This window comes from Malaclemys terrapin, chromosome 1 (assembly GCF_027887155.1).
Source record: "Malaclemys terrapin pileata isolate rMalTer1 chromosome 1, rMalTer1.hap1, whole genome shotgun sequence".
Taxonomy (NCBI): Eukaryota; Metazoa; Chordata; order Testudines; family Emydidae; genus Malaclemys; species Malaclemys terrapin.
In genome coordinates, this window is record NC_071505.1 from 16,403,465 (window position 1) to 16,426,354 (window position 22,890).

Here is a 22,890-nt window from a genome sequence, read left to right on the forward strand (position 1 = left end):
AACAGTGGGTTGAGAATTGGCTGGAGGGCCTGTGCAGACTTTATAGGGGATTCCAAATATAAACTCGCCTGAGAAATTTACTTGACACTTGGTGATTCGGTGCATTCCAAATGCAAAAAGTTTGCTCTACAGAGTTATTTTTATGAACTTCACCCAGGAATAAACTATCTCTGACGGGGAATGATCGTGTAACAAGAAAGCAGGGGCAAGATTCTTCAGAAGCAGGTAAATCGTGGCCAGTGCTATGGTCAATTTGGAGGCTAAATGTTAGCAAAAACTCCTAGGAGCTCATTGCTATTTTGGGGGAGCAGGACTGGAGAATCATTTCACTCAGAGGCACACGAGTGTGTGTGTAAACAGGATCTACGTTTTTAGTTGTGTACTTTTAAAAGGGATTAAACTGATGTGGGAAGGGCGTGCGCACACACCCGTCTCACCGGGCTATCAGATCATGCTTGTACAAGTATCAGCTGGAAGAGGAAATACAGACACACCACAAAGATAGCAATTTTTTTTTTTTTTAAGGTTGCACATTTCAGTCATACTGTTATAACCATGCTCCTTCTGAACTCACAAGAGGGAGTCTTAAGCCACTGACATTTCTTTACTAAGCAGTAGTAATATATCCTTTCCTGTATCTACTTGCCATCCAGCCAAAAACATTTTTCCTGTATGTGATTTTATGGCTTCTTTTGTATTTGAAGCTAGGACACCGAAAATGCTCAAAGTCAGGCTGACAAGAAGAGAGATATTGCCATTACGGAGACTTTGGTTTAAAACTGTTAATATTCATCTGCCTTGATTAAATGCTACATCAATTAACTTAATTCAGATTTTGCCAGAATGGTTTTGATCATTCTACATTTCTGAACCTTGACCCATAGCTACACAATACCATTACTGTGAAATATATTTTACATTTTATTTTTGTGTGAATAAATATAAAAAATTGCTTTCCACTGGATCAAACAAGGTCAAATTCTGATCGCTGAAAAGAGAATGATTTAAATCCAGCCCAATCCCCAAAAGCATGCATATCTATGTTGCAAAAGACCTGACAAATTCCACTACTGCTAGCCCCCTTGTTTAGTCTATTGACGTGGATGGTAGGCTCAGAATGCAGAGGGGTCTGTTCATAAGAACTATTGCTTGGTCCTGGAAGATGCATACATGTTGCCCCATAACATGCAGCCCTTGGCTATGCTGCTTTATGCTTTGCCTATCGAAGACAACATATGGAGTCCAGAATGGGGCGGGGCAACAGCTGCAAGGCAAATTTTTGTTTGCTTTTAAGGTGTGTTGTCTATACATATATACACCTACCCAGATTTTGGCCCAGAGCCTTCAACTTTTGAAACTTGGGTTTAAGCTTCAAAAGTGTTGCCCCAGTATAAAAAGAACGATATGCTTTCAAAAAATGACTCGGGGAGGGGGAGGGGGGGAAGTACTCAATTAAGCAAAATCCACCATATAGCAGAACTTGAAAACACATGGGTGTCACCAAAAAAAATATATTAAAAAAAAAAAAAGAAACCCAGCACAAAAATCCTATCATTTGAGCTGTCTGCACTACACTTGGCCTATGTATTAGTGCTCTAGATGCCAAGATCATCCTTTAACCCTTCACAAGCACGATCAATCAATCCATTATAAAAAACTAAATTGAGATCAATAATACACTTTACAAAAATACTTTCCTTCCACTCTCTGCCCCCTCCATTATAAGCTTCAAAGTCCTTACATGCAAAACGAGTTGAGTTCTAAATGTCCAAAGTTTTAATGATTCCAACTTTTGGGTGTTATTGCCAAGAAATTCCAATTATCCAAATTTCTACTAACTAACAAACTATTTCTTCGAAGAATTTAATGCAATGTTTTAAAAGTCTTGCACCATCACTGTAGGATCTTTTAGTCCTCTACAGCAGTGATTTTCAAACTTTTTTTCTGGTGACTCAGTTGAAGAAAATTGTCGATGCCCGCAACCCAACGGAGCTGCGGATGTGGGGGTCTGGGATGTGGCAGGGGCTCAGAGCTGGGACAGAGGGTTATGGTGCAGGGGTGAGGCCAGGAATGAGGGGTTCAGGGGATGTGGGGGGGGGCTCATGGCTGGGGCAGGGAGTGGGGTGTGGGCAGGGGTCAGGGCTCTGGGCTGGGGCCAGGAATGAGGGGTTTGGGTGCAGGAAGGGGCCCTGGGTTTGGGAGGGGGGGGAGGCACTCAGGGTTACCTCCAGTGGCTCCCAGTCAGCGGCACAGCCGGGGTGCAGAGGCAGGCTTCCAGTTGCGTGCTGCACCCTGGAAGCGGCCAGCAGCAGGTCCGCCTCCTAGGCAGAGGCACGCAATCAGCTCTGCGCAGCTCTCGCCCACAGGCACTGCCCCCCACAGCTCCCACTGGCCACGAACTGGCCAATGGGAGTGCGGAGCCGGTGCTCAAGGCGGGGGCAGCACGTGGAGCCCCGTGGTACTCCCTCCTCCGCTTAGGAGACGGACCTGCTGGCCACTTCCAAGGTCCAACACAGTGTCAGAACAGGTAAGAACCAGCCTACCTTAGCTCTGCAGCAACACCAACAGGACTTTTAACGGCCCTGTCAGCAGTGCTGACCAGAGCCGCTGCGATCCAGTACCTTACATTCTGTCTGTTGTGGGTCACCATCCACGGTTTGAAAAACACTGCTCTACAGTTTATGATGCAACATATATATACTTTGTACCTTAGATTTTCCATTAGTGAAGTGTTGACTAGCATCTACTAAGCCAGTGGTTCCCAAACTTTTACAGCCTGTGAACTAAAATGTCAAGTCTTGCGAACCCCCTCCTAAAAATGTCTATTTCCAGGGATTTTCTCCTTTACTTGAGTATAAGTGATAAAAGCAAACGAGGCAATTTAGGAATGGCACAAACTAACTTTCCCTTCTGGGCATTCAACTCAGCAATAAGCAGTGTAGGCGTGACATGATCTAGAGTAAGAAGCAGAGAGTTGACAGCGGAATCACTAAATTGTGTCAGACCAGTTATCCATCTAGTCCAGCAGCCTGTGGTCGGTACCAGATGTTTCAAAATAAGGTGCAAGATAGATCACTGGTCTGACCCAGTATGGTCGTTATGTTCTACTAACCTGACATTCTTATTTTAAAAATTAGTACTACATAAAAATCAAAATAGTGAGTTTTTAATGCATTTAATATATGCTAACTGATAGATCTCCAAACACATAATTGCCTAAACTGACCATTAGATAAGTTTCTACCTCACTTTGCCAGTTAGCAGTTGGTTTATGCCCTGAAACGTAAGATTTTATCTTACTTGTATATTATCTCATTCTGTTTCCATATAATGGTCTAATCCTTTAAAAAAATCCTACTAAATTCACAAAGTCCAGGGTTCAAATTCTAGTTAGCTCTGCCCCCAATTATATATGGCCTTGGGCAAGCTCTCTGCCTTCGTTTCTCCATCTGCAAAATAAAAACAATACTTCTCTACTTCAGAGGGATGTTGGGGGGATTAATTTGTATTTGAATAGCTTTCAACATATGCAAAGCTCTATGTAAGTCCGAAGTAATGAATACTCTGGTCTACATTCTTTTCTGTTAATAAAGTTATTTGGTGTTTGTAAACCTTGAATATCTTTTTGTTTTCTTTCTGTATATATGGTTTCCAACACTACATTTCCGAGTCTCTCATTTGAGCCAACCATGTTGTTTTAAATTGAGTTTGCACATCTTAATTAGGGTGCATTAGAAAATCTGTGCATTGATTACAGAGAAGTTCAATCTTAAACATATGCTGAATCATTGTACTTGGCAGCATGTAACTTTTGTCCCCCTTTTGGTCAACAGAATGCTAATGGGAATTCTTTATTTCATTCCTTTTATACCGATGCCTAATTATCCACACACGACAGGATTTGACTAGTATTGGTAGTGCGGTACTTACCAAGCACTAGCATAGCTAGTGGGATGCAGGGGAAGCAGCCGCTTCCCCTCATCACATTTTTGAAAAGCGGCGCCTAAACAGGCCCCGCAGCTGTCCACCCCTTCCCTAGCTCACTTCCCCCTCCTCCGGCGGCTCCGGCCCCAGCAGCTTCGGCTCGACCCGGGCCCCGTGGCGCCGGCCCGCTCCCGGCCTTGGCGGCTCCCGGCCCAGCTCGGCCCCAGCGGCGCTGGCCAAGCACCCCGGCCCTGGCAGCTCTGGCCCGTCTCGGCCCCAGCCGAGCACCCCGGTGGCTCCAGGCCCCGGAGGCACCGGCCCACTCCCGGCGGCGCCAGCCGAGCACCCCTGGCGGCTCCAGCCCCAGCGGCTCCGGCCCGGGCCCTGCGGCGCCGACCTGCTCCCGGCCTTGGAGGCTCCGGCCCGGCTCAGTCCCAGCCCCAGCGGCGCCAGCCGAGCACCCCTGGTGGCTCCAGCCCGGTTCAGGCCCTGGGGTTGCAGGCCCCAGTTCCGGCCCTGGCCGAGCGGTGCCGGCCGAGCACCCCCAGCCCCAACGTCTCCGGCCCCAGGGCGGCGGCTCCAGTTCCCGGAACGCGGACGGAGCCGTGTGGCTTTCCCCCCCACCTCTGCCATGAGGAGCCCTCCGGCCTCCCCGAAGGCTGTGCCTGCTGCTCTGCCGGGGTGGGGGGGGGTGGAGGGAGCAGCATGGCCGCAGCGTGGCTGGAGGAGCCGGGGGGGAGGGGGGGAGGCTGACGCGGCGCGGCCGGAGGAGGAGCCAAGGGGGGCGTGGCCAGAGGAGGAGCCAAGGGGGGGCACTTTTTTAGGTTTGCTCCCCCTGCACTTAGGACCTGGCTACGCCACTGTTCCCAAGTGCAATCTTTGCCTGATATAACAACATTCATTTTCAGTGTCTGGGTTTAGAAAGTAAATGTTGCATGTTTGTAGTCATTTTGGCAGAAAGCTAGCCAGGTTTCTTTAAAAAAGAAAAAATGCTATATCAATGACTGATTCTTTAAGTAAAACAAGAAGAACTCTGAAATCTATAGTGTTTTCAAACATGAATAGTACATAGGGTGACCAGACAGCAATTGTGAAAAATCAGGACAGAGGGTGGGGGGGTAATAGGAGCCTTTATAAGAAAGAGACCCAAAAATCGGGACTGTCTCTATAAAATCGGGACATCTGGTCACCCTAATAGTACATCTAAAGGGGCACCAGCATACAGATGGACCTTTACTTACATTTCAGTGAGAGTTGGATCATCTCCTTAAAAACTATCATTTCACAAAACATGGTTTGTTAAACAGATCATGTGTTCTGTTTGACAGCGCTCTTTTATCAGTTCAATTTCTCTAAGCATTTGGAAAAATAAACCCTTTAAAGAAATATACACTTAAAACTAAGTTTAACAATAATCTGTGTTTTTATGCACAGAATAGTACTTTAAATCTGCATCTACTTCTTTCAAGTGGGTGTTATTCAGTTTTGACACTTAGTTTGTTGTAAAGTCATAACAAAGCTTTCCATTACTGCAGGATGAAATGAAAAACGACATTCACACATGATAAATTAAGCCAGGGGTGGCCAACCTGTGGCTCTGGAGAGGGGTGGCCAACCTGTGGCTCTGGAGCCACATGCGGCTCTTCAGAGGTTAATATGCGGCTCCTTGCACAGGCACCAACTCCGGGGCTGGAGTTACAGGTGCCAACTTTCCAATGTGCTACAGGGTGCTCACGGTTCAATCCCTGGTTCTGCCCCAGCCCCACTCCCCCCCCCCCCGACCTCCCCCGAGTCTGCTGAACCCTTGCTCCTCCTCCGCCTCCCCCCCCCCCCCAGAGCCTCCTGCACACCACAAAACAGCAGGCGGGAGGCGCAGGAATAGGGGGTTAGGTGCTGATTAGCAGTGCTGCTGGCAGGTGGGAGACACTGGGGGCGGCGAGGGAGCTGACAGGGGGCTGCTGACATGTTACTGTGTCTCTTTGGCAATGCACATTGGTAAATTCTGGCTCCTTCTCAGGCGCAGGTTGGCCACCCCTGAGTTAAGCTGTGCTTCAGCTGCAAAAAAGAGTTTCAATTGTAGAGTTTTCCGCACAACAAGAGAAACAGCTCAGAAAACCACACCCACAACTGAATACTAAAATACGTATCTGATTGGGATTCTCAGATTGGTGACATGAAGCACTTCATTAGGTTGGCATTTTCTTACTTATTTAGCACTTTCCACCCAGAAGCAATTCCGTGCCAGCAACACCCAGGACAGCTTTTAGGGAGGGAAGAATAACTTAGCAATAGGAAACCATAAGCAGCAGATTTTGGAGAGGCACAATGTAAATACCTGAATTACAATTCGGCCAGGATCCCTCTGTCTCTCTCTGCGACATGCTCCTATGGCCCATCACCATAGAATCTGGGCGTCTCACCATCCTTTAATGTATTTTATCCTCAACTTCCCTTGTGAGGTAGGGAAATACTGCTATTCCCATTTCACAGATGAAGAACTGTGAAATAGAGAAATTAAGTGACATGCCCCAGGTCATGCAAGGAGTCTGTGGTGAAGCAGTAAAATTGAACCCCGGTCTCCGGAGTCCCAGAACAATGCCCTAACTACTGAACATAACCCTTTTTCTCTCACAGGATATGGATTCTAACACCTGTACTATTGCATACAGTGCAACTGCCTCTTTAAAGACAACCAGTGATTGGCACCTTCATTATACTTCATCTAGAAGACCCAGCACTTCTGAACTATTCTCATTAAGTTCTGAGGAGGACTGTACAACGTTACTCATTAAGCTTTGGCACAAGTGGATAGAATCCACAACAGGGGCTAGATTTTCAAAGAAACTCAGCTCCCGGAAGTGCCCAATGAAAGGCACAGCAGTTGCTGGGTACTGAGCTCTATTAAAATCTCGTACCAGATTTTCAAAGTTGGTAACAAGAATGTTGCAGGTGATGGGGAGGCGGTGATAAGCATCATTCAGCGGAGAGGGTGCTAGAATAGGGGCTTGTTTACACATAAAAAATTGTACCAGCATAGTTCAAGCTATGCAACTCCCTAGTGTGAACATAGTAACTCTGGTATAAAGGTGCTTTACTATAGGTATAGCTTATTCCTGTGAGGAATGGTGAACGAGCTAAACCGATACAAGGCACCTTTATTCGAATGTAACTACTTCCGCCTGTACTACTTTAACTATTTTGGTGTAGAGAAAAAAAAAAATCACAGCCCACACCAAAACAGTTAAATCAACAGAAAGACTATATAGACCAGGCCTAGGATGCAAGAGAGATGGGTTCAATGTCTGGCTCTGCCACTTATCTACTTTTTTACCATGTGCATGTCACTTCACCTCTCTGCGCCTCCGATTTCCCTCCACTCATCGTCTCTCTTGTGTAGTTACACTGTAAACTCTTTGGGACAGGGACTGTCTCTTATCGGCGTTTGCACAGCATCTTGCACAATGGGGCCCTGATGGCTGGTAAAGCCTCTAAGCGATACTGTAAGGCAAATAACTATTAACAGTTGGCATGTAAATTTTTTAGTCAAAGACATTGGTTGATTTTACCTTCCTCAAAGCAAGAGCGATCTCTTTTACTATGTATTCTGACATACTGACAATTCCAGTAGTAAGCACAGTCTAGTTAATGCTCAGTAAATTCCTGGATTTATGAGGTATGAATCTTTGGATTATGCGGCCATAGTGAAAAAGGGATCACAGAAAGTAAAAAACACATCCAGCCTGAACTTACAGGCTGCCTTTTAATTTCAGCAAAAGTCACTTTTGTTGATAAGCCACTATTCCACACATGTAGTAAGAAAGTCGAAATTGGCTCAAGCTGAAGAGTGGAGACTTGGGTCTGAACTTTCCCAAAACTGAAGGGGGGAGGGAGGGCGATCAGGCTCATCTCAAATGTGTGATTTGTTGCATAATAGCCCTTTTATAAAACCTTCCACATAAAAATGATTTACATGGACCTTTACAAGTTTTTCAAAAGACTGCAAGGTTTAAGATAGACGAGACAATGTATTAAAATAGCTTACCAAGGTATTATGTATAATACAAGTGTATTACATACTTGGCATGTTACTAAGCTACAACATTTCATTTTCAGAATCATTACAGGGTTCCAGCAGCTCACCAATCCCCACATTTAATTGGGAAATTATTGGCATTCTGTAGATGCATTCATTCAATCACTCACAAGGAGGGACTGATCACACACACCAAGTGCATTGCAGAGAGAGGAAACACACACCTTACCAGAACACTTCTCAGCTGGATGTTCCTCATAACACAATGCAGCTAGTGGCATCCCTAAAACCTTGTTATGAAGATCTGCAGGAGTATTATGAATGATAGGAAACAATGCTGTTTTTAAAAAAAACCTCACACACACAAAGTTGGCATGAAATCTTAAGTGACATTCCCTCCAGAATCTAAGCTCAGTGGTATCTAGCAAAAAGAAGAACAGGAGTACTTGTGGCACCTTAGAGACTAACAAATTTAGTCTCTAAGGTGCCACAAGTACTCCTGTTCTTCTTTTTGCGGATACAGACTAACACGGCTGTTACTCTGAAAGTGGTATCTAGCTAGTTCTTTCATTTTACAACCAATGACAGTGTTGCTTTTAGTTGCTGGAAATTTACAGAAGTATCTTTGTACATCCTTCCAATTCAACTATGCATAAGGAAACATTCCCCTATCTATAGAGCACCAAGTTGTTGCTTTTCAGAGAGTGGGGATTCTTTAGTTCCAGCAATCACTTTTTTTTAATATATATAAAAAGGTATTTGCTGAAAAATATAATTACAATGAAAGAACGGGTGCACTGACAATGATCCCCACAAGGAAATGAGAGGAAAGCATGTATGGAATGGGTGAACCAAAATAAATGTATGCTAGGCTTCTTAATTTTCATCTCTATAACAACAGTGGGAAGCTAACTGCATGTCCCACTATATAGTTTCAACTTGTATAACTGCTCAAGAACAGACTGGAAAAAATACTGAGAATTAAAATTATTCTGTCAGAGAAATAGGAATTAGGGAATTCTGTGCAACCCGACTACATTTTAGGACACAATGTACTGCACCAACATTATACTGAACTAGATACTCGGATCTGGTATGGTAGTTCGTATGTTCCCATTCTTGTTATCCTTGGACACCAAAATAAATGCCATTCATTCAGAGCTACAAATGAGCAAATATCAATCTGAGATTATCTGACCCCTGAGCTCTACGTATATCAAGAAATTCAAAGCTACTAGGGATGAGCTAACTGTATATTCAACTGAAGAAAAAAAAAAGATTATATATGAATAACACACGACTAAACTGTAAGAAAATAAGTAGGGCCACAATCATCATCTTATTACTCATCTTCTACAATGGTAGATTGCAGGCTCCTTGGTAGATCAGGCACTATGTCTTGCTTTGTGTTTGTAAAGCATCATATAAGTTTACAGCAGTAAATTAGTGAATAATAAATAACACACATTAAAGAAATGATTAAATGACTATAATTTACTGCACAAAACCTGGTGCTATAGCTTCAGGCATCTCCGTTTTTGGGGTGTATGTTAAACTAATATCCTTTAAAAAGTAAGAAAGGAAAACTGAAACCTAAGAAATTCAGAGTTAAGGTTTCAGAGTAGCAGCCGTGTTAGTCTGTATCCGCAAAAAGAACAGGAGTACTTGTGGCACCTTAGAGACTAACAAATTTATTAGAGCATAAGCTTTCGTGGACTACAGCCCACTTCTTCGGATGTCAGACATCCGAAGAAGTGGGCTGTAGTCCACGAAAGCTTATGCTCTAATAAATTTGTTAGTCTCTAAGGTGCCACAAGTACTCCTGTTCTTTTTAGAGTTAAGGTTGCACTTCTACAAAAAGCCAGTCACACCCAAACAAACCACAGCCCCAGCTCAGTTGCAACAGTGTAGTATGCTCTGAATGGTCTTAAAGAAGCATGTGTGTTCAGCTTGACAACTTCACTTTCAGCTTTACCTATGAAGTGACTACTACCACTCTACAATTTTAGGTAAGCCATTTGTTTAAAAAAAAAAAAAAAAAAAAAAAATCAACCTTTACAAAAGTGACATACAAAAGGGGAACAATAGATTTGTACTTTTTTTTGCTACTATTAAGGCAGCCTGAAATTTTTGGGGTTGGGAGGGGAGGGGGGAAGAGAATTGGTCATCTTTTACATTAGAAATCTAGCTCTTATCTAGCCTGTTTTTCTTGAAATACAGGGACAACTGGAGAACTAGTAAGACTATGACATCACAAGCACCAAAGGAAGGTGAAACGTGGTTAATTGAGAAGGGAAGCAATTTTTATTAGGATTTTGCATTCCTGTTAACGTCCATTTGACTCAAAGGCCCGAGAAACAGTTAGAAGAAAAGCATTTTTGTTAAAGGATGGTCACTTTCACTCCTTCACTTAAGGCCATAGGGCCCAATCCTTGAAACACAAAAACATGTAAGTAACTTTTCATATGCATGTAGTCCAACAGGATTTAGGACTCATCTTACAAAGATCCTCATGCACAAGCATGCAGGATCGGACCCTAAGAATTGCTCGCAAGGAGTATGTCTGGAGAATCCAGACACTTCCAGCATGATGGGAGATGACCAGATTTGACATTACTGATATTTCTAAAACTGAACATTTTTAAAACACCCTTGAAAATATCTTTCAGGCCTCCTTATACATCATAATGAAGCAAACCAAAAGGTGCAAACAAAACCAATTTTCCCCCTCTTCTGTGTTCCCGTATTTGGAACGGTCAGAAGAAAAACTGAATTTCAAATTTCTGACAGTTCTTGCTGGGCAATTATGTGTGTTGGAATGGGAGGGTAGCAAGCAGGGTTTTTTTAAAAAAATATAAGTTGTTTTCAGTCCATTATTCAGTATAGCCTCCTTCAAGGACAAGTTGCCTTGGAAACCTTCTGAATGAAAGGCAGCATATAATGCAAAATGATCATACTCAAACTGACCCAAAATAAAAAAATAAAATCCTGATGCTGCAAGTGAACATTGGTCTCCTGTCTCAGTTACCTCATGAACTGACCTCCAAGAGACAACTGTATCCCATCCTGCATCTCAGGGAAAGCACAGACGTGATTAACCACGTACACTCTTCCTTGTAGTGCCTTATTGGGCACAACTAAGGGAGAAAACCTAGAAGAGGACTTTAGCAAGTTAACAGGACTGTTCAGTAAATCGTCCATTTCCCTGGTGGCACTTACAAGGAAACTGAGGCAGCAAAAAAATTTTTACATAAGAATGGCCCTACTGGGTCAGACCAAAGGTCCATGTAGCCCAGTATTCTGTCTTCCGACAGTGGCCAATGCCGGGTGCCCCAGAGGGAATGTACAGAACAGGTAATCGTCAAGGCATCCATCCCGTTGCCCATTTTCAATTTAAATAGCAAGTCAATCTATATAGGATTTATTTTTAAGTGCTGCTCAGCAACCTAACCTACCAGTCTTTTTCTTACCATATGCGCAATGTGCCTCAGGCGGCACGTGACCAGGATTCATCAATGAATTTGGTCCACTGGTTGGATCATTAGCTTTCCCAGCCCGTGCCGGGTACCGATGGGGAGTACAACATGAATGCTGATCCATGCCCCCTGACCTGCAAGTAAGTAATAAAATTTCGCTTGGTCCAAAACAGGTTCCTTGCCTTCCTGAGCTACCTGACAATAAGATTTCCACTTTACTTTGAATCTGAATTCAAAGGTAACTAAACAATTTTGATCCCCGTGTTTAAGTGCTTTGCTTGGCAGGGGTCCAACAGCACATCAGAAAGTGTAAATTCGCGCCTTAGAATCATTTAAGTGTGTATAGAAATATCACACATACATGCCAGCCTAGATCTAGGTTGTGTTTATGTACAGCAGAACATTCTTGACCCACTTCTTGTCACGTCCTCTTAAATACCCAGGGATGTTAATTCTATTTTATTATTTTCAGTAGAACAAAGGACAGTGTATATACATGAGGTCACATGAATGCCTATTCACTGTACACACAAGGCATTGAAAGAATCATTCCATTATCTCCCCCTCAGAGAAACACACTCTCCCCAGAACCCTCCCTCTCATCAAAAAATACTTTAGTGGATGTTATCACTATAAGCTGCCTCTGACTGGCACAGCCTCCTTCTGGAGGCAGATGCAACTGGACTCCATGCATTAGCTAGTCCCAGCTGGCACAGGGGTGGTGACGCAGTGTCCTTCACCAGAGGGGGAAACCCCTTAATATTCAAACAAACTTATGGGCATGAAGGGAAACCCATGATTATATTAAGCTGTTTCAAGGATCAAATATATCACGGAAACAAATGTACTTTGACCGCGAAGCTGAGGGACCAATCATTCCACACTCACCCATTGAGTATACTCCCCCCAGAGCTGTCCTGTAGATTTCAGATTCTTAACTTCTTGTATTGTCTAAGGGTGAAATTCACCCAGGCACAGAGGACCAAAACAATTCCCATCTCTCCACTTTGAGGCTGAGTGTGGGATAGGGGAGTAGCCACTGGTGAAACCACTGAACCCTCCCAATAGTTAGAACCTCTTCCACACCCTTTCATGCCACAGAGCGGTTTCCCATGTGGATTGTGCCAAAGGCCAGCAATGGTAGCTAGCTAGGATATCCCAAGGGAGGGAAATACCGAATCTGCGATACATCATGGAAGCAAAGGTGCTTCCTATAGGTTGGAATAAGGACATGGGAAGGAGAGGGGAGGAATTTCTCTTCCTCAACTCCATGAACCCTGGTTTCTTGGGCTATGTGGGTAAAATGAATTTCACCCTCAATTCCTGACTGCCTTGTTTCTCCCTTTCATTGAGAGCATGCACCTGTGCATTCTTTAACACCATGAAACCAGAAATGTTAGAAAACAATATATGAAAAACCAAGAAATGAGACATACAGTTTCCTGTAATAGTCCTTGGTCTGGTTGTGAAACTACAATTCTGGACACATCTGCCTAGGCTTATGATGGACTACAACCCTCATTCTGAATGTAAAGCAAGCCAGATTCGGCTCTGTATTAGAATGTAAACTCCACTAGAACATCAGAAACACTGGTATGCTTACTATTTTCTTTACCCTACTCTGGATTTGTGACAGCCTATTTGAGATGTTCTTTAAAAAAAAAAAAAAAAAAAAAAAAAGTATAAGGCCCAGTGGGGATTCTACACGCACAGCAGCCAAACCCCTTTTGGATTATTCATTTATCATCATCAGCTGGAAGCCTGAAACTAAAAATCTGCTCCCTCATCAAGAAGTCTTTTCTGCATTGCATTTACACACAGACTTGTTATTGTAGGGTTGTGCAAAACAATACATTCAGGATTACATGAATTTTGCCCAGAGAACTGCCAACTACCAATCTCGATGTTGCAAGAAAATGTTGTTTTGGACTTTAGTAATTTGTGGATAATCTAAGCACTATACCCAGATGCACAGATACTCTTTTCTTAACCAGTGTATTATATAATTTTTTAACAGCTTTAATAAAATTTCTAGTCATTAAGCAAGCAAAGAGCCTGGATAGGAGATTCCAAGAGGTTTTAAGATTACAGTTAGAGAGGAAGTATTGGTTTGGTCAAACCAGGTCCTTCCCCTCCCACAGATGTCAGGACTTTCTGCTGTCAAGCTGAGTTAATCTTCATGCTATTTCCCTCGTGTTGGAGGTCACTGACTCAGTTCCCCACTACCACTCACTTTGCATGTTCGTTAACACTGACGCAAAGCAGGTGCAAAACCCAATGAGAGTGGTAGTGTTTTGCACCCAGGTAGTGAACACACACAGTGCCAGGCAGTGGAGTGGCTCCTTTCCTAAGATTTTGAACAGAATCAGGTTTCTGTGTTGATATTAGGGTGTCTCCCCCATCTATAAACCCATTTCATACTCTAGAGGTCTCTCCTGGTTTTATGGCCTCTCTACCAAAGACCCACATAAATTTGTACCTTACATAACAACTACATACACCAGAATTAACTGGCACCAAATCCCAATGAAAAAGTGCGCCTCTGCTCAGTCAGTCTTGGCCATGTCTCTTTGCTTCACTCCTCATGGTGTGCAGAGAGAGAAAAGTATGGTCCAGTGGTTAGGACATCAGCCTAAGACTTCGGAGACCTGCTCCGCCACCAATTTCCTCTGTGACATTGGGTAAGTCATTTAGTTTCTTTGCATTTCAGTTCCCCATGGGGAAAAATAGCACTTTCCTATTCCACAGGGATGTTGTGAGGATCAATAAATTAAAAGATTGTGAGGTGCTCAAATACTTCACTACGGGGAGGCCATATAAGTAGGCCTTTTCCATTTTGCTTAGGATTGATTCTCAGCCACACTGTTACATGCTTCCATCTTTCCCTTCCTGTAGCTAACATACAAAAATACCTGCTGACTGTTTCTTCCTCTGCTCTATCTTTGTATATCGCTTTTCTGCCTCTGCTCTTATGAAGAACACTGTACTGTACCCAACTCTGTAAACCAATACTGCTCCTTGACCTTGCTGAGAAGCATCGATACCTTATATGCATCATGCTATACAAAAATACACTGAATTGCACCTTTGACTTACTCACCCAAACTATTCTAAGCCTGGAATAATCTGTTACATTAGGCAATTTTATTTAAAAAAATCTGCCACCTTAGCAAATGTACACAGATTTTGCTATCACGTGAATCAGCTTGTAAAAATAAGTTGTATATGTGTTTTCTTGGGACAGCAAAAGACATTCAGAACTTCAGCTGGCATTAAGTTCTTAACTTACCAAAGCGTGGACTGTTACCAGCAGGTGCTTCAGTACAGTCAGCAACCTCAAAAATTGTAAGCGTTCAAGGTAAGCTGGTTTTCAGAGGAACCACGCTCCACTACTTTTTCTGAATTAAGAAAGATGCCAAGACTGGAAAAGTGAGATAGCAAGTAAAGAAAAATAAGGGAAAGAAAGTGAAGAGAATTAGCACGTCTCATCAGATGACTCTCCATCACGGTTCACTACTTTACTGTTTATTAGGCATTACCATAATACAAATCATTAATAATACCTGAACACTAAGGATAATACAAAAAAATTTATCTCTGAATTTTTTGGATCATGTAAATGAAAGTCAGACTTAACATGCTCAAATCATCTGTGGTGGGACTTTTTAAAAACTAACGAGTTAGACTGCTGCTCCAACTGCCTTCACAGTATCCCATGAGATCCACGAGCAACTATTCAAGTTAACACAATGTTCTTCCATGCCAATGTGACTCTGCCAAGCCCGCTGCTAGCAACAGCACAGAAGTAAGGATGGTATGGTATTGTCATCCTTACTTCTGCGCTGCTGCCTGCAGAGCTGGGCCCTTATTCAGCAGTCGCCACTCTCCGGCCACCCAGCTCCGAAGGCAGCAGTGCAGAAGTAAGGGTGGCAAGGTATGGTATTGCCACCCTTACTTCTATGCTGCTGCTGGCGGGACACTGCCTTCACAGCTGAGTGCCCACTCAGTATCTGCTGCTCTCCGGCTGCCCAGTGCAGAAGTAAGGGTGGCAATACCATGACCCTTCCCCCGCCCCAATAACCTTGTAACCCCCCTGGAACTCCCTTTTGGTCAGGACTCCCAATTTGAGAAATGCTGGTCTCCCTCATGAAATCTGTATACTGTAGGGTAAAAGCACAAAAAAGACCAGATTTCATGGCCCGTGACGCGTTTTTCATGGCCGTGAATTCGGTAGGGATCTAGCTATATCATTCAGAAATACCTCTCTCTTTATTGTGTTTTAATTTTACTATTCAAAGTCTCAATGAAACCCAATGTTCATGTGTTCCTGTCCCATAGCTGAGAGTTTGCTACAAACATACATGCATGTATACGGATACTAAACTTCAGGCATGAGATTCATTACGCAGAATAGATCCTGTGCCTTGTCCCACAAACCCTAACAATCCAGTCAAAAACACATGTACAGTAGACTAGTCAGACTACATATATCTGATGACACAATATCAAATGATGTAACAGAAGTAAAAACTTTACATGTGAAGTTATATATATCCTTCCCCCACCATCTCTAAATCAAATGAACACACAGATTTTATTAGCAAACATACATCTGGGCTGTAACTTTTGTACAGGGTTTTAACCCAAAGCACTATGAAAATCTAGTAAATTACAGCCTCAAGGCCACTAAGGGAAATTTTGACAAAATCATAAGCTGTAAGAGTTGGAACCAAGGAGAGAGAAAAAGAAAGAACAAATCTCTGTGGTTTGCTACACAATTTTTACCGGAGGTTTGGTATGACTGGCCCAGGACATTCACAGCCCATCCCCCTACCCATCAGAATTTCAAGGCTGAACACAATTTTCATATTTTAAAAGGTAGACAATATAGCATTGCAGAATTATTCCCTAAGATGATCTAATAGGTCTTGCCACCCTACAGTATCTCCGATTGTCTACCCAAGGACACATACATACATTCCTAGACATGTTAGACGTCTGTGAATAATGGAAAGAGGATGCAAGCAGCACACACCTTCCTTTTTAGCAGGCAGAAGTTGTATGGCACAGCAATGAACTGTTAACACAGAAAAGAGACGCTGGAAAGAGACTCAGGAAATAGTCACGAGGAGGAGAAGTTACTTCGGAGACACATGCTGGCGAACAAAGATACCCCACAAGCTCAAAAAAAGCGTGGAAGCCAAAAGCAGGGAAACCCTACCATTATCTGGAAAAACACAACTGTTCTGCTCCAGATTAAAACGCCTCATGGCCAAGAACCCTGATTTCAGACCCAGATTTAGCGCAGTATCTGTCCAGGGAAGCACATGATTCACCGAGCACGATGCATCCTTCCTTTTAAAGGAACAATTCACTCTCCGTGGGGTTGTTTTCTTTTAATGGCACTTAAGAAAACCCCTACAACCGAGGCACACAGACCCCTTCGTTTTCTCTCCGGGAGCAGAGACGGGGCAGTCTCTCTTCCCCCTGCCCAGCTCCTCTGATTGAACCCTACGGCATCTGCACCCCACATGGGGCTGCCAGAGGGAACTTTTCCTCAATGAAAGCCCTGGAGCTGCCGCTTCCCTGACTCACACGAGCCGATTTCCAGCACAAGGCGGCGGGGGTGGGGGGGCGGTTTAAATATCTGTCTTTGCTCTTCATTAAGTTAGAACAATTTGGGAAGGGGGGTGGTTCCCTCCCCCCGCCGCCCTGAGCCTCTCTTTAGAGAACAAAACCCTGCGTTTTATTTCCCCCCCAATTCCCCCAGCAAACGCGCACACCCACCCCCCCAACCAACCAGCCCCCAGCAGAGCGTCTTTGTGTGCAATGCAAAGGAGAGCGCGAGACCCAGACACAAACACCTACCTCGCCCCCCTGGGCGGCTCTGCCCCTGAGCTGCCACAAAGGAACCTTCCTCCCCAGCCGCTGCCGCGCTCCGCCCTGCGCCCCGCCGCCCCGGGAGAGGGGCTTCCACACGCGCTCGCGCAGCCCCTCCGGCTCGTGCTGCCTTGCCCGCACACACAGGCAAGCCCCGACTCCCGGCTGCACGGGGCGGGGGCTGGCTGCTGAGTCACACAGCTCCTCCCCCTCGGCTCCCCGCCCAGCGGGCTGTGCTGTGGCTCTGCACCTAGCCAGCCAGCGCCTCCTTTGTTGTCACGGTCCCTGGGAGGAGGGGAAGGGGTCTGCAGAGAGAGGGGGGGGGGCTCACTCGCTGCTGGGAGTTTCCCAAGGAGGGGGCTAGTGGGGGTGAGAGAGGGTTGTGTTTGGGAGGGAGGGAGTTGTGACTAGGAGCCTGAGCCCAACACACAATGCTAGGGTGACCAGACAGCAAGTGTGAAACATCGGGATGGGGTGGGGGGGTAATAGGAGCCTATATAAGAAAAAGACCCAAAAATCGGGACTGTCCCTATAAAATCAGGACATCTGGTCACCCTACACAATGCCCCCTAAGAGAAAAAAACCTGTGTGCCCATCTGTCCCACACCACACTGCCCTTGTGTGACTGGGGCTGCCCCTGTGGCTCAGAGGAGATGTGTTGTGTTGGTGTTAGGCCAGGAGAGGGCTTGTTGCATGGTTAAAGTCTTGGACTGGGACTCAGGAGATAAGGGATCACGTCATGGCTCTGCCACAGACCCTCTGGTGACCTTGGACAAATCACTTATGCCTCAAAATTAGATCCACCTAGAAAAATGTCACACCCTCTGCAACATGGTTAGGTCGACCTACCTATCCCGCACTGTAGATGCAGCTAGATGGAAGAATTCTTCCGCAGACCTACCTCTCACCCTATGGCGAGGCAAATTAACTACAGTGAAGGAAAGATGTAAGAAGCATCTCCAGTACAGTGCTACAGCAATACTGCTGAAGCACTGTAGCTCTGCCATGGCAATGTAGACATACCCTTCCTCTCTTTGTGCTTCCGTTTCTCCAGCTGTAAAATGGGGATTAATTTTTTTCCCTCCCATCCTTTGTCTATCTTGTCTATTTAGACAGGGCCGGGGCAGTCTCTTAATATGTATTTGTATGGTGTCCTAGCACAGTAGGGCCCAAGTCTCTAGGTCCCCAAACTGTGGGGCACGCCCTCCTAGGGAGGCGTGGAGGAATGTTTGAGGGGGCACAGCTGGGGCCTGGGCCAGCCCCCCCTAGGGGGCAGGGAGGGAGCACCACCCAGCTCAGCTACTGGCCCCGGCTCCCATATCCCTTACTCCTGTCCGCGTTTCCTTCCACCCATCCCCCTCCAGGAGCCACAGCCCTGCTCCTGGCCCCAGCTCAGGGGTAGGGGGAGCATGGACAGCGATAAGGGGGGCATAAGGTAAAAAGTTTGGGGATCACTGCTCTAGGCAGAACCATAATACACAACAAAAAGGGTAAGGAGGACGAGTGGGAAAAGAGGAGGCTATGGATGAAAGGATTTCATGTCTTGGGAGACAGACCTGTCCTCGCTTACAGACAACCCCCCAGCTAAACCCAGGGTTGTGAGTTCAATCCTTGAGGGGGTCATTTGGGGCAAAAATCTGTCTGGGGATTGGTCCTGCTTTGAGCAGGGAGTTGGACTAGATGACCTCCTGAGGTCCCTTCCAACCCTGATATTCTATAAGCTGTTCTATAACTTGAAGCAAATACTCACCAGCAACCTCACACCACACAACAAAAACACTAACCTAGGAACCTATCCTTGCAACAAAGCCTGATGCCAACTCTGTCCACATATCTATTCAGCTGACACCATCATAGGACCTAATCACATCAGCCACGCCATCAGGGGCTCATTCACCTGCACATCTACCAATGTGATATATGCCATCATGTGCCAGCAATGCCCCTCTGCCATGTACATTGGCCAAACCGAACAGTCTCTACGAAAAAGAATAAATGGACACAAATCTGACATCAGGAATCATAACATTCAAAAACCTGTAGGAGAACACTTCAACCTCTCTGTTCACTCAGTAACAGACTTAAAGGTGGCAATATTGCAACAGAAAAGCTTCAAAAACAGACTCCAATGAGAAACTGCTGAACTGAATTAATATGCAAATTAGACACCATCAACTCAAGTTTGAATAGAGACTGGGAATGGCTGAGCCATTAAACACATTGAATCTATTTCCCCATGTTAAGTATCCTCACATCTTGTTGTCAAGGTATCTGAAATGGGCTATCTCGATTATCACTTCAAACGTTTTTTTTTCTCCTGCTGATTATAGCTCATCTTAATTAATTAGCCTCTTAGAGTGGGTAGGACAACCCCCACCTTTTCACGTTCTCTGTATGTATATATATCTGCTTGCTATATGTTCCATTCTATGCATCCGATGAAGTGGGCTGTAGCCCACAAAAGCTTATGCTCAAATAAATTTGTTAGTCTCTAAGGTGCCACAAGTACTCCTGTTCTTTTCATGTCAATTGTATAATTCCCAGGCTTTCCAGTTTTACACACCGGGTAAGTGCTGTGATTTAGGGCTCCTTCCTTAATATTGTGGTTGTTGCTCTCTTAAAAGAGGAAACAAATCAAATTGGGGGTGGGTGGGGGGAAACAGGGCTTGCTTTAACTGTAGATATTTTCTAAAGATGTCAAGGCATTAAATCCTTTGGGTGACCTCATTCACCCAAGAAAGTGACTCATTCCGTTCTTTGTCAGAGGGTAATCCCTAACTGTATTTTTGTTTTAATTTCCCTTCCCCCCCCCTTTTATTTCTTCTCTTTTCTTTATCCAAAAACATAACAACTCCATCCCATCCCACATTTATATTTCTGCCAATCACTAAATGTAAACTGAGACCCTAATTTTGCCATTGGATCCCTGCGGACAGACCTATACATCCGTGTGGATCCAACTGTAGCATGAGGGTGTAACTGATAATTTTAGTGTATCTGAAACTGCAGAAGATAAGATGGAAATCTGTTTCAGTACAAGTAATACATGCTGGAGAAGTGAAAGACAATTTGGAACAATGGTACGGATACTTTGAGAACACACAAATCATAAATGAGCCTTCTTGGATGAAGAGTTAATTGGAATACATGTTTTACATATTTGGATTCACCCAGTCACTCTGTATATTTATTACTAGGAAACTTTTCTTTAGCAAATGACTTGGATTGCAGTGAAGGATGGTTGCAATGACAGCAGACTCTTGAATCATACAAATGATGGACATCTCCTTTATGGCACTCAGCCATGCCACCTCAGGCTTGCACCTCATGAGCTAAGCAGGGATGGGCAATAAGCAATACAGTACTTGAATATGGGAGACCTTCTAGAACAAAACCAACAATAAAAGGTTCCAGGGGTTCAGAAGGAGGCAAGGCATTCTTTTCACTGAGTCAGTGCCCCAACACAGTGAACCCAATGCCCCAACATGGTTATGGGCATTAGTGTGTGGTTGGAAGTATTGTTTTTTCAAGGGTAAGATGTAAAGCTGCAGCCCTGACCACTTGTGGTTATTAAGGATTGCTTGGCACTTTCTGTGAGGCCATGTCTTCACTCGGAGAAAAGGCTGTGATGCTGGGCAAGTCACTGAAAACATTTTTTGTGTGAGGCCATGACTTGCGTGTTCTTTATTTTCTGAACTTAGGACATGAAAGCTCAGATTTGCAGATGTGCTGAATGCTCACAACTACAACTGAAGTCAACTGGAGCTGTGCTGTGAACAAAGTACTATAAAATACTATGCCCTCTGAAATATCAGCCCACAGGAATCTCAGGTTGGGTACCCAAAATGAGTGGACAATTTTGACAATTTTAGTCTCAGTCATTCAATGTCTCAGCTCCCCATCTGTAAAAGGGGGCTGATAATACCATGACCAATGCATTGTGAAGATAAATTTGTTAATGTTTCTGGAGCACTCATACACTACAGAGAGAGCACCATAGAAATGTCTAGGAGGAAATTAACAATTCTATATTGAGTGCAGGGTTTGAATAGTATGCAGTAAACATGGCATGGGACCACACACTGAATGACAGGTTTCAGAGTAGCAGCCGTGTTAGTCTGTATCCGCAAAAAGAACAGGAGTACTTGTGGCACCTTAGAGACTAACAAATTTATTAGAGCATAAGCTTTCATGGACTACAGCCCACTTCTTTGGATGCACTGAATGAGGAGCACTGAATGAAGCAGATATCTGTGGAAAAATAGTATGTGATCATGTAATTAAGACTCTTGTAATGCATATGCACAAGGGTAATAAATTAAGGCTGCACAAGCAACCCTAACCGTGGCATTTCCTAACTTTTGAGCACTTGACTTGCAACCTTAATATCCTTTTCACATAATTTTTGTATATAATTGTTAGTATTTCAGTAGCACTTAGAGGCCCAAGATTGGGTCTGCATTGTGCTAGGCACTGCACAAACACATAGTGAGAGAGAGTTCCTTCCCTGAAGCTCTCACTGTCTATACAGACAAGACAGGCAAAGGGTGGGAGAGGTGCAAGGAGGTGAAATGACTTGCCCAAGGTTGCACATCTGCAGCTGTCAGGAACAGAGCCCTACTGTCGTAACTCCTAGTCCAGTGCCTTTTCCACTAAATTACACTGCCTCTTGAAGTAATGTGTAGTGAACTCTACACAGCACTGGCAATATTCTTAGGGATCCTTCTGGATAAAAGGCACTATATAAACGTAAGAGATCATTTTTTACCAAAAATAGTTTATTGGAATCCCAGCCATGAATGAGCTGGCTGCACTTCAGAGCATCTCTCAGACTGAAAGATACACTGGAAATATTTAACAAGATATGCCTTCTTTTTTATTAACTTTTATGGCCAAAAGTACACAGTCATTTCATTTTATAAATATCATGTCATATGACCACTGGGCATGCTTGTTACCTTATAAATCAAATGGTTTCTATTAAATATCTTGATTTTTCTTATCTGTTTGTGTTTATATTTTGTTAAAAAGAAACAATAAAAAAATTATATTATTTAGACTGTAAGCTCTTTGGAGCAGGGACTGTCTCTTACTGGATGTCTGCCTAGTGCCCAGAACAATGGGGCCCTGGTTTCAGTTGGGGTCTCTAGATGCTACTGTAATAAGATATTAAATAATCATACTGTATTTTATCTGCCCCGTGTTTTTGCAACAGACTCTGCTGGCGTCAACCAGTGTCATTCCATTGAATTCAAAGGAGCAACCCTGATTTACATCAGATGAGGATCTAGTCTTCTGTGTTCAAATTTGTTTATTTTTAAAATGGTTGTTTAGACTTTTAATAAACTAAAACAAGACGACTGTAGGTTTCTATGGTCATTTTTCTGTGCTACAACTTAGCAGAGACATCAGTGATGTATCTGAACAAACATCTGCTATACACATATATACAGGATATGAACAACATGAAATTTTAGTTTTCTCTTTTTTCTTTACATAAAGCCTGGGGCATAAAAGGATTTCCTCAGAGTTTTCCTGTGTATTTGAAATTAAGATCAGGATGCCACCTTGGTTTCC

The 22,890-nt window shown here is 44.0% G+C and overlaps 1 protein-coding gene across 5 annotated transcripts in view; it reads right to left on the reverse strand.

Moving 5' to 3' along the window:
* The window catches only part of FAM107B (family with sequence similarity 107 member B), a 73,936-nt gene extending 56,527 nt beyond the window's left edge, over positions 1-17,409 (reverse strand). For 3 of the 5 annotated variants that reach the window (XM_054016886.1, XM_054016876.1, XM_054016867.1), the window contains exon 1: positions 17,302-17,409. The gene's annotated coding sequence lies outside the window, so the exon portion shown is untranslated. Of the gene's footprint in view, positions 1-14,722; positions 14,855-17,301 lie in introns of all 5 variants that reach the window. The other 2 variants (XM_054016857.1, XM_054016848.1) reach the window with 2 other exon arrangements.
* Between the last annotated feature and the right edge of the window lie 5,481 nt (positions 17,410-22,890).